The sequence below is a fragment of the Nomascus leucogenys genome, chromosome X (genome assembly GCF_006542625.1).
Source record: "Nomascus leucogenys isolate Asia chromosome X, Asia_NLE_v1, whole genome shotgun sequence".
Lineage (NCBI taxonomy): Eukaryota > Metazoa > Chordata > Mammalia > Primates > Hylobatidae > Nomascus > Nomascus leucogenys.
Genome location: NC_044406.1, coordinates 99448703 through 99462023, shown reverse-complemented (window position 1 = coordinate 99462023; position 13321 = coordinate 99448703). Strand labels below are relative to the sequence as shown.

Genomic DNA, 13321 nt, shown 5'->3' with positions numbered 1-13321 from the left:
AAACACGATATAGCCATGGCAGCCTAGTTATCCCAACTAAAGGAATAGCATCTCTTATGGTCTCTTCATCTCCCTGAAGCTTTCTGGTTCTTTTATTTTTCTCTGTTTCTTCCTCTTCGCTTAAGATATATAATTTACTCTCCATAGTTCCTAGAAAATGTATCTTCAAGTTTGTTTCTAATTTTAAAAATTTGTTTGATTTTTCTTGTTGAGAATAATTTACACTGCTCCATTGCTGGAACTGACTAAATCCTTTTGTGGTTCATAAGTGCGATGATTTGTTTTTCACACATATCTGTGAGATGTGCCTCCCTCAAACCTTGTTAGGAGTAGAAGGTAGGCACATTACCTATCTGACATGAGAAAAAGAAGAGAAAAAAATAACATTTCTAAAAGGTGCCCAAACAACCCAATTCAAAAATGGGCAAAGGACTTGAATAAATATTTCTCCAAAGAAGATATACTAGTAATAAGCACATTAAAAATACTCAACATCATTAGTTACTAAAGAAACGCAAATCAAAACCACAATGAAACACTACATCATACCCACTGCAATGGTTATAAACAAAAAAAATCGAAAATAAGTGTTGCTGAGGATGTGGAGAAATTAGAACCCTCTTACACTGCTGGTGAGACTGTGAAAATAGTGCACCCACTATAGAAAACGGTTTGGTAGGCCGTGCATGGTGGCTCACAACTGTAATCCAGGCACTTTGGGAGGCCGAGGCAGGTGAATCATTTGAGTTCAGGAGTTCGAGACCAGCCTGGCCAACATGGTGAAACCCTGTCTCTACTAAAAATACAAAAATTAGCTGGGCACGGTGGTACACGCCTGTAATCCCAGCTACTCGGGAGGCTGAGGCAGGAGAATTGCTTGAACCCAGGAGGCGGAGGTTGTGGTGAGCTGAGATAGCGCCACTGCACTCCAGCTTGGGCGACAGAGCCAGATTCTGTCTCGAAAAAATAAATAAATAAAAAAAGAAAGGAAAAAGAAAATGGTTTGATAGTTTCTGAAAAAGTTAAACACAGAATTTCCATATGATTCAGCAGTACCATCCCTAGGTATATACTCCAAAAACAATTGAAAGCAGGGACTCAAACGGATACTTGTACACGCATGCTCATGGCAACATTATTCACAATAACCAAAAGGTAACACAACCCAAGTTTCCATCAGTAGATGAATGGATAAACAAAATGTGGTATATACATACAATGGACTATCATTGAGCCGTAATAGGGAATGAAATTCCCATACATGCTGCAACATGAATGAACCTTAAACACACTATGCTAAATAAAATAAGCCTGACACAAAAGGACAAGTATTGTATGATTCCACGTGTATAGGATACCTAGAATAGTTAAATGCATAGAGAGAGAAAGTAGAATAGTGGTATCCAAGGACTTGGGGGAAGGGAAATGGGGAGTTAGTGTGTAATGGGTACAGAGATTCAGTTTGGGAAGAGGAAAAGGTCTAGAAATGGATGGTCATGATGGTAGCACAACAATGTAAATATATTTGATGTCACAGAACTGTGCACTTAAAAATGATTACAAAGGTAAATTTTATGTTAAGTAATTTACCACAATTTTAAAAAAAAACTTTAAAAAATGCCCATGGTCCACTTGCTGATTATAGAAGCCTAAATAGGAATTGTCTCAATTTAAAGAAGAATATGTCGTGAAGCAGGAGATTTTGAATAAAGGAAAATCAAGCATAGCTTTACCTGGCTGTGTCATAAACCCATAATTCAGAACTTGTGATTATTCAGACCAGTGTTGATTTTCTGGGTCCAGCAAAGCATTTCTTCTCATCAGTGTAAACAAGAGGCAGAATTAATCAATTTAACAGAACAATCTATAAGTTTCTCAGCATATTTAGAGTCTATGAGAAAATTAACGGTGCTAATTATAAGTACTTGTCCCACAGTTGAATTTCCCATAAATTTCAGTATTTAGGGCTGCCTGTTAAGCAATGTAACTTTGTTCATCCAGTGTGCTCTTCTCTCTTTTTTTTTTTTTTTTTTTTTTCTGAGATGGAGTCTCCCTCTGTCACCCAGGCTGGAGTGCAGTGGCTCAATCTCAGCTCACTGCAACCTCTACCTCCCGGGTTCAAGTGATTCTCCTGCCTCAGTCTCCTGAGTAGCTGGGATTATAGGCGCACACCATCACGCCTGGCTAATTTTTGTCTTTTTAGTAGAGACGGGGTTGGTCTCTTCACTATGTTGGTCAGGCTGGTCTCGAACTCCTGACCTCATGATCCGCCCACCTCGGCCTCCCAAAGTGCTGGGATTATAGGCATAAGCCACCGTGCCTGGCCACTCTTCTCATTTATCTAAAATATTTTTGTTTTATTGTTTCTCTGGCTTGACAGAATCTCTCCTACCTCTCTGAAAGTCATGTAACCCTTGCAGAGGAACAGGGCACCCTCGTCCTCTATCCCAGCTTTTCTAGCCCATCTCTGAGAGGGTAAAGAACCTGGATTATTCTCACATCATTAATATTGTATTATTATTGCCTACCACTGACTGGGGACCTAGTTTGTGAGAGCACTGTGCTAGTGCTTTCTCAGTGTTATCTCTAATTCTAAAAATCCTGCAAGATAGACATGGGAATATCTATTTTTGAGATTGGGAAACTAAGGCAATAGCAGTTATGTGTCTTTGATCAAGGCCACATAGCTATTAAGTGTGCACCAGGTTTTAAACATGTCTTTCATCACCAAAGCCTGTATGTGACCTTTCTGATACTGTGCCACCTTCCAAATACTGTCTTATTGCAATCAGACATGTTCTGTGAGTTTGTACTAGTCCTAAAAGGAACGAAGATGCATTTCTTCTTAAAGAATATAAAATTTGAGCTTTTCCTTGAAGTGGCCTTGCTCCTTATTTTAATTTTTTTTCTGATTCAGTGCATTTTGACTGTGAAAGCCTCGTAGCTCAAAGGTCCCTCCACAACCCTAATCTTTAGTCCTCAGGTTAATGTTAGCAAGTCTCCCAGGATGGTTTTCTTCTTGATGACCTTGGCAGGAAAAGAAGTTAACCCCTTCATCAACTCAGTCTATAGGCAACACCAAAACATGATGAGATGGGCTTCATTTTTTGCCTCAAATAATCTGTTTATGTAAATCCCCAGAGTCCAGCCAAGGCAGCTTAGAGGGCAAAGCAAATGTCTTCTGCGACTGCAGAGAAAAGTTTCCAGGAAGCCAGGGAGCTCACAGGCTGCTCTCAGCCCTGCTTGTCAATGAACAAGCAAAAGAATCAAAAACAGATAAGGAACAAGCAGATAAGAGAAGCCCCAATATGGTCTAAAACAAACTAACAAAGAAGAGATAAGATGTTTGCAGAAAAAAATAACCTTTGGAAAGGGCTAGCCTTTAAAAAAATTGTGAAGGAGGTTGTCTGTTTTCTCTTTCATGCCATCTGCATTTGCCTCTCCTCTTATCATTCTACTCCTCCACCCTAAGTAGTCACAGAGCTAATAAATACTTCTTGAATAAATGCATGTTGAAGCCTCCTAGCATGAGCTTGCCTTCGCCCTGCCACCCCCTTAACATATTTCATGTTCCACGACATCTTCCCTATCCAAGTCAAAACTTGCTCTCTCCTTTACATTCTCATATAGAAACTCGATCAAATTCACTTGGTCAATTTATCTAGCAAGTATGTTGATGGTTAGCAATGATTTAATGCACTACCCCTACCAGATTACACATTTGCATCTTGATGGGGTTATCCAAACCTTAGACCTGTCTTTCCCTCTCCACTATCTCTTCCCCGGCTTTCACTTGTGAATCCGTAAATCCCATCATGGTGTTTGCACCACCTCTGCAACAAGTAAGTTGTGGCTGTGTAAGATAAAGGACTAATGGCCACAAGAGATACAGCATATGTTTGCAAACATTAATGGGGCATTGCTCGTAAGCCTGGGATTCCTTAACTTGAAGGGGCTTACAATTTAGCTGGGAGACAAAATTAACAGCTATAAAAAGTCAAACAACAAAACCAAAATTTGGTGGCCTTCCTACATTTAATAATTTGCAACACCAGCTGACTCCAGTGATCTGACACTACTTCAGGGGAAGAGCTAAAAGTAGTATCCTCAAGTTATGTGGCAATAGCAACAGTATCTGAATGGTGGAGGGTGAATGAGGCAGTGACCAAGTCACAAATACACTGTCAAAACAAGCCCATAGCCATAGCATGTACACCCATAAATCCTAGTGTGTGTCAAGAGTATCCCAGTGGTGAGCATGCAAGCTCAGAAAATACATGCATGAGCCGCTATTTGGTAAATACCTCCACAAAACTGGCTTCCATCATTTTCCTGTGAATACATTGGAAATAAAATTGATGGCTTTTGAATTAACTCTGTGTCTAATATCCAGATGGTAAGTTCAGCAATTACACAAAACAATTTCCTTAGGTTGCAGCTCTGAAATCATGATTTAGGAATGGAATTTTCAAGAAGGTATTTTGAAACACTACTGAGAGGGGTTGGAAGTTGTTGAGCAAGAGGACCCATAAAAGGAATTGCCTGTTAAGTTTTTCTTATCTCTCCAAACTATACAGGCATAGAAGGGACAGCTGCATGTGCCCTCCTAAATATTTAAGTGGTGGTGAAATCACTCTAATTATCTGTTTTCAAATAACCTGAATTCCTGTCAAGTTTAAGTTAAATATTTCTATAGTACCTTTCTCTTTTGTATGCCCTACAGCACTGAGTATAGTGCCTTTCACCCAGAAAAGAAATTCAACACACGCTTTCCCATTGATTGGTTTATTCTGGTGGAGACCCCAATCTTTTAGAAGTTTCTGGTACAAGCTAAAATTTTTCTAACTCCAAGCTCTGTTTCAGAAAGTTTATAATCCTATCTCTTAACTCAACTGTTACCTTCTCACTGAGAAATTCACTGAATTCAAACACCAGTTCGCATTAGAAGAAGGTAAAATATAGATCAGAAGGGAGGGGAAGAGATTGAAGTGGGTTTCCCTGAAAGAGACGAAGGAGGGGAAAAACAAAAGGTGGCTCATGCCTGTAATCCCAGCACTTTGCGAGGCCAAGGTGGGTGTATCACCTGAAGTTAGGAGTTTGACACCGGCCTGGTCAACATGGTGAAACCCCGTCTCTACTGAAAATACAAAAAAAAATTAGCTGAGCGTGATGCCACGCGCCTGTAATCTCAGCTACTGGGGAGGCTGTGGCATGAGAATTGCTTGAACCCTGGAGACGGAGGTTGCAGTGAGCCGAGATTGTGCCACTGCACTCCAGCCTGGGCAACGGAGCGAGACTCTGTCAGGAAAGAAAAAAAAAAAAAAAAGATGTGGTGGAGTAACAACACCCACCCGATTAAGGCAGTAAAGAGACTATGAGGTGACAAGGAGAACTAACAGGATTATAAATGTGGCTTATACTGTCACATAACTTTGAGTGCCCTAATATAGTCCAAAGTCAAGGATATGTTCTAATGTCGATTGCAGAAAACTTTCTCACTAAGACCTTGCTCTGACACCCACCCCTCCATTTCATGGCAACCCCACCTTACCCCACCCAGCCCCACACCCCATCCTCCTTCCATGCTATGTTTTCTTCCATGGCACTTATCAATACTTATTTTGCTATACATCTGTATTTATTTGTTTACTTTATTATCCATTTGCCCCACTGGTATGTAAGTTCCAGAAGGACAAAGTTTGTCAAGTTCACCACTGTTACAAAACAATTTTCAAAACAAATGGCAAAATCGTGACTCTCATACAAATATAAAAATAAACACCTGTTGAACACATTTCATTTAACTCATTAATAAGGAAACCAGTAACTGTTACAATTGGTCAAAAGGAGAATCCAAGAACAGACACATTTATAGATCAGAAATATTGAAATAAATGTGTAAATGGGAGGAAAACTGTTTTGAGGGAGAGAGTTGTCCCTCCCACCTCACAGAAGTGAATTTGCTTGTCTGTAGACAATCATTATTGTCTATAGACAAGGATTATTTTGCATTGCTGTTATCTTCAGTTTACAGAATTGCAAAATAGCTTCCACTCAGGCAGAATCAAATAACTCTGAAGATGTGCTATAGTCAATGAATAATTTTCTACTGAAGAACAGAATTCTGTCTACATCACAGCAGTACCTAGCAGGGTGTCTGGCACACAGCGGATACTTCAGAGGGAAGCAGAAGGACCAATATGCCCAACATGTACCTAATTCTAAATGAAACCAGGGCTGGCGTCTTAAGAAACCTTCACAATCAAAGGCTAAGTAAGGTGCAGAATGGCCCTGTGGCTGTGTTATCTCCAAGAGCTCATCATCCCTGATTGCTCTTTCTCTCACACCGACCTCCTTCCATATCCAATCAATCACAGTGTCCTATCATTTCTACCATTTGCAAATATATTTTTATTTTTTCCACTTCTCTCCATCCCCATTGCCACTCCTGTACTTCAGACCGCCAGTAGTCTTTCCCCAGGATTATTGCAACAGTCTCTTAACTACTCCCACCTCCAATCCATTCATAAGGAAAATCCATTCTACTATGTAAATCTCATCATGTTGTTGTCATACTTAAAACCCATTGTCCTGGCTGGGCGCAGTGGCTCACACCTGTAATCCTAGCACTTTGGGAGGCCAAGGCGGGTAGATCACCTGAGATCGGGAGTTCGAATCCAGCCTGGACAACATGGTGAAACCCTGTCTCCACTAAAAATACAAAAATTAGCCGGGCGTGGTGGTGCATGCCTGTAATCCCAGCTACTTGAGAGGTTGAGGCAGGAGAATCACTTGAACACGGGAGGCGGAGGTTGCAGTGAGCTGAGATCGCACCACTGCACTCCAGCCTGGGTGACAGAGCCAGACTCTGTCTCAAAAACACACACACACACACACACACACACACACACACACCATCAGTATAAACTCTAAGGTAGCTTAAAACCTAAGGCCCTATACTACTGCCGTATCTCTAATAATGGAGAAGAGAACAAAAAGGTCAAACACAAATAATCAATTCAGCATAGTTGCTGGCATATAATGAATGTGCAGTAACTGGTTACTTCACAAAGTTATTCAAAGCTGGTCCTGTATACCTCATCTTCCCTTTGAATACTTTTTTCTGATTATAAGTAAAGTTTATTCTATACATACATCTTCTTTTACCTTTTTCATTTGGAACTCGGACCTCATTTCAAAAAAATAAGGGGCCAGAGCACAGTGGCTCACACCTGTAATCCCAGCACTTTGGGAGGCCGAGGAGAGAGGACTGCTTGAGTCCAGGAGTTTGAGATCAACCTTGACAACACAGTGAGACCCCGATCTCTACAAAAAATGAAAAATAAAAAAATTAGCCAGGCATGGCAGCATGCATCTATAGTCCCAGCTACTCAGGAGACTGAGGTGGGATGATCACTTGAGCCCAGGAGGTTGAGGCTGCAGTAAGCATTCCAGCCTCGGTGACAGAGTGAGACACTAGCTTAATAAATAAATAAATACATACATAAATAAAATAAGAAAAAGAATTAATTTTAGATTCTATGAAAAGTTTTGTCTTGAATCTAAGGTCCTAGAGTATTCAGATTATACAGTTAACATCGCCAACCTGACAAAGTCTTACCTAATGACATGTCCCACCCTCACCCCCAAAGAATTCTCTAGATGGTACTGCCAAATAATGAATTGTTGCAATGAAAATCAAAGCTAACGTAATAATTTTGTAGATGTAGAAATTGTTTCTAAGTTAACTGAAACTGGCTGGAATTGAAGGCCTCTCTGATTTTATGACTCATGTTATTTTTTATGTATTTTATTTTCTTTGAAGTGGGGGCTGACATCTAAAGAAACCTTCACAATCAAAGGCTAAGGTACAGGTTGACTTCGTTGCTGTTATCTCCAAGGGCACATGTTTCTTTGGCAGGGGCAGCTCCTTAGAGTTACCATACAAAAGAGGTCACCAGGAAATGAAGATGCCAATTCAAAATTTAATTCCAAGATGCCCATAACCAGAAATTATGGTAGTGAAATTCAGTCTTTTACATTTAGCAAAATAAAATCCTTAAGAAATTACCGAAAGCACTGTAGTAGGACTCTTAAAATGCTGTAGTGGGCCGGGTGTGGTGGCTCACACTTGTAAGCCCACCACTTTGGAAGGTCAACGCGGGAAGATCACTTGAGTTTGAGACCAGCCTGGGCAACATAGTGAGAACCCATCTCTATAAAAAATACAAAAATTAGCTGGGCTTGGTGGCACCTGTTTGTAGTACCAGCTACTTAGGAGGCTGAGGTGGGAGAATCACTTAAGCCTGGGATGTCCAGGCTGCAGTGAGCTATGATCTTGGCACTGCATTCAAGCCTGGGCAACAGAGCAAGACCCTGTCTCAAAAATAAATAAATGAATAAAGCCGTACTGAAGGCTGACATTAGAAAATCTGAGGTAAATCAGTTTCACTTTAGTATCTTCCAGCCTTCCCTTCATTGCCTTACCCCAAAGATACTTCTTCCCATGCTGCCTTAGCACATAACCAAGATCTCTCACGTGGTAGCCATAAGACGTCTGCCTTCTTTGGAAACTTTCTTGTCCTCAATTTTCAATCCACCCTTGCCCCATCAAAATTGACCTTTTATGGGCCTCACAGTGAACTTTCATGTTGGAAAATATCAAATATACTTTTGATTGATAAGGTGTAACTCATTTTAGATTATGCAATTCTCTGCTGGGCACGGTGGCTCACGCCTGTAATCCCAGCACTTTGGGAAGCCGAGGCAGGCAGATCACTTGAAGTCAGGAGTTCGAGACCAGCCTGACCGTCACGGAGGAATCCCCATCTATACTAAAAATACAAAAACCCACCAGGCATGGTGGCGCATGCCTGTAATCCCAGCTATTTGGGAAGCTGAGGCAGAAGAATTGCTTGAACCCAGGAGGTAGATGTCACAGTGAGCCGAGATGGCACCACGGCACTCCCACGTGGGTGACAGAGCAAGACTCCATCTAAAAAAAAAAAAAGATTATTATGCAATTATCTTTTCAAGGACAGCTGTATTTTGCCATTCTTTAAATCAAAGGCTAATGAGCAAAGGTAAAATTTCAGGCATCTCAAACTGAATGCTATCTGGGAGGCTAGAGTCCTTCACAGTGTTCTTCAAAACACAACAAATAGGCCTACTCAGTGGGATAGCCTACAATTTATAACTGTACTATCTATAACATACTTGCTATAAAGTCGTCCTTTCATTTGCCTTGTTCTTTTAAAATTCAAATGCAGAAAAAAATCCTGTTAATTGAGAGTTCAGGTTAGTTAGAGTCAGGTCAATCAAGGTTTTACTCTAATAGAATTGAGATGTTATGACTTTCCGCTGTGAAAATTTTTTTGACTAATCAGTTCAGTTAGCCTGTAATATTGATTTAATGACCTGTTGGAATGAGTCACACTAATTGAACTAAACTATGTTGTTTACAAAAACAGTTGATAGTGAAAGTAATGTGTCCTACATCCTTCTGCCAAAGTAGAAAATGCAGCTCATTATATTAAAATGGAAAATGTTATTTTATTAAAAGCTGAAAATTTTACTGTATTAAATGTTTTATATTGGCTTTCATGAACTCCATTTTGAACATACATTAATTTTTTATTTTACTTCATTTAAAATATATACCTTTTTAAAATTTATTTTGAGCAGGGTCTCGCTCTGTCACCCAGGCTGGAGTGCAGTGGCTAGATCTCATAGCTTATTGCAGCCTTGAACTCCCGGGCTCAAGCCATTCTCTTGCCTCAGCCTCCCAAAGTGCTGGGATTACAGGCGTGTGTGTGCCATCATATAAAAGGCCTGTATACCATTCTATACATCCCAAGGTGAGCTGATTTCAAGTGGAAAACTAGAATAGTAAACAGAAAGGAGACAAAGTCAAGTCTATTTAATCTTGATCACTCCAAATTTTAGTTTTAATTGCTGTGACATTTCTGGGAAAAAAAGTGATTCTTTGGGATAACATGAAATAATATTTCGGCAGGTATCAGTTTGAGGGCATACATTAATTTCTTAGGGTATGCTATGGAAATATTTTGAATGTGAAAAAAATGGTGGATACATCCTTTCCAAAGTTCTCATTGTAGACATTTGAATTATGCTACAATACTCTTTCAAACATGTCATTTTGACCAGAAATATAATTAGTCAAAAACTAAAGCATTAAAATATTAAGGTCATATCTCTACAGCTTAACAATTTTTAACCACCTATTTTACTTGAAATATTATTCCCTCTCCCAGCCCATAGGCAACCCCACCTACAAGATATTATGAAAATACAGCAGCCTGCATAGCCTGATTGACCTGACTCTAACTAACCTGAACTCTCAATTAACAGGATTTTTTTCTGCATTTGAATTTTAAAAGAACAAGGCAAATGAAAGGACGACTTTATAGCAAGTATGTTATAGATAGTACAGTTATAAATTGTAGGCTATCCCACTGAGTAGGCCTATTTGTTGTGTTTTGAAGAACACTGTGAAGGACTCTAGCCTCCCAGATAGCATTCAGTTTGAGATGCCTGAAATTTTACCTTTGCTCATTAGCCTTTGATTTAAAGAATGGCAAAATACAGCTGTCCTTGAAAAGATAATTGCATAATAATCTTTTTTTTTTTTTAGATGGAGTCTTGCTCTGTCTCTACAAAATTTTTTTTTTAAAGTTAGCCGCCAGCCTGGCCAACATGGCGAACCCTGTCTCTACTAAAAATACAAAATCTAGCCAGGTGTAGTAGTGTACACCTGTAGTCCCAACTACTCGGGAGGCTGAGGTGGGAAAATTGCTTGAACCCAGGAGGCAGAGGTTGCAGTGAGCCGAGATGGTGCCACTGCACTTCAGCCTAGGTGACAGAGGGAAACTCTATCTTAAAAGAAAAGTTAGCTGGGCATGGTGGCATGTATCTGTAGTCTCAGCTACTCTGGAGGCTGAGAGGTGGGAGGATTGCTTGAGCCTGGGAGGTCAAGCCTGCAGTGAGCTGTGATCATGCCACTGCACTCCAGCCTGGGAGACACAGCAAGACCCTGTCTCAAATAATAATAATAATAAGTAGAGAAGAAATATTTATTATCAACCTATTCTGTGCCCAAAATTGTGCTAGGTACCGTAAGGAATACCCATATAAAGCATTCCTTACCTTAAAGGAACTTGTGATCTTTTTTAAAAAAACTTTTTAATTTTTTTAACTCTCCTGAGAAGCATAAGGAACTTGCAATCTATTTGAGGAGACAAGATAAATACACATAAGCAATTAACCTCAGTATAAAACAAAGGAAAGGGTAGATGAGAAAAGAGCAGTAAAGGAAGGTTTTGAAGGAAGAATGGCACTCCAGCTTACTCCTATAATCCCACTCAGGAGGTTGAGGCAGGAGGATCGTTTGAGCCCAGGAGTTCCAGGCTGCAGTAAGGTATGATCCTGCCACTGCATTCCAGCCTGGGTGACAGAGTGCGAACCCATATCCAAAAAAAGAAAAAGAAGAAAGGATGGCAACCTCAGCTCGATCTTGAAGGAAGGCCACATATTGATAGGAGAAAGGAGTAAGGGGCCATTCCAGAGCAAGAGAATGGCATAAACCAAAGGGCTCAGAACAAAATTGGCATAAAATGTATTTGAGTTGGAAGGAGAAGAACAATGAGCCTGACATGCCTCGAATGACTATATTGCAGTACAACAGTGAAAAAGAAGGCCAAATGAGCAGTAAGTTTTGTCTCACATGTGAGATTATTTGCACCTCAAGAAAAGGAACCATGTTCACTACATCTTTTTTTCATACTTTTTAACACCTACCTCAGTGAAATATACATAATAGATACTAAATAAGGCCTGGTTGAATAAATGAATCTTAAAGGACATGATGTCAGATACTAGAGAAATAGGCCTAAGAAGGAACACCTAGCATTAGGATACAATGAAAAAGCAAAAGCTCAGGATTGCCATCTTTGGAAATTTTACTAGTAACTGTCACTTAGGGAAGGCTTATAAATATTTTGCTGATGAGAAGGTACAGAATCTGCCTAACAAGCTTCTACTTGCTTTTACCCACATGATTTATCCCTCTGTCCAATTAACTTTCCTAGCAACATACTGCTCCTTATTCCCTACACATTCCATATAAAATCTTTCAGAGCAAGGCAAAAAAGTCACAAAACTCAAGACCTGAAAATTGGGTATACACTGCATTCATGGGTCTGTAAATATTAGAACAGCATTTCCTAAAGTGTCTTCCAGATAGTTCTGAGAGATGCTAATAGGTGTACAATACAAATATGTCATAGAATCAGATAAGTTTAGGAAGCCCTGCCTACTCTGTCACTTGCTTGGAGATTTCCAATGCATATCTGTGTATCAAAACATTCTGAAATGTACTACAGTAATCTATTTTAAATTGTTTTCATTGTTTAATACAATATTTTCCAACCTTATTTTACCACAGAAGTCTTTTTTAAAAATACGGACTACTACCCAACATTAAACATCATTGTGTAGGATATTAACGTCTCAACATGTGAAAATTTCCATTAGGCATACCAAGAGAGTTGCTGGAAAACCTTGACCATGCCCATATTATTTATTTATTTATTTGGCTCTGTGTCCCCAACCAAATCTCATCTCCAATTGTAATCCCCACGTGTCAAGGGAGGGAAGGGATTGTATTATGGGAGCAGTTTCCCCCATGCTGTTCTCATGATAGTGAGTGAATTCTCTCATGAGATCTGATGGTTTTATAAATGGTAGTTTTTCCTGCACTCTCACATGCTCTCTGTCGCTTGCTGCCATGGAAGACGTGCCTGCTTCCCCTTCTGTCATGATTCTAAGTTTTCTGAGGCCTCTCCAGCCATGTGAAACTGTAAGTCAATTAAACCTCTTTCCTTATAAGTTACCTAGTCTCAGGTAGTATCTTTACAGCAGTATGAGAATGAACTAATACATTTATTTTTATTTTTTTAAATAGAGACGAAGTTTTACCATGTTGCCTAGGCTGGTCTCGAATTCCTGGGCTCAAGGGATCTGCCCTCCTCAGCCTTCTAAACTGCTAGGATTACAGGCATGAGACCATGCCCATTTAAAATCATTTGTGCCTTACCGTCATCTCAAAGAGTGTTCCCTCAAGAAAAGGGTCATATCTCACAAGAAGTCATCACTCCTCACCTTCAGATACTGTAGTTTGTCCTTCAGACAATCTGAATTGTCTGCCTACTTCGTGAAATGATCTAGTAGTCCTCAAGAATGAAATAGTTAAATCAATCTATGATAGTTATAAACATAGTCTTTAGGCCAGCCCAATGTGGTG

At 39.8% G+C, this 13321-nt stretch overlaps 1 pseudogene; it reads left to right on the top strand.

The window, feature by feature from the left end:
* Positions 1 to 249: 249 nt before the first annotated feature.
* LOC115833473 lies at positions 250 to 359 on the top strand (annotated as a pseudogene).
* Positions 360 to 13321: the final 12962 nt, after the last annotated feature.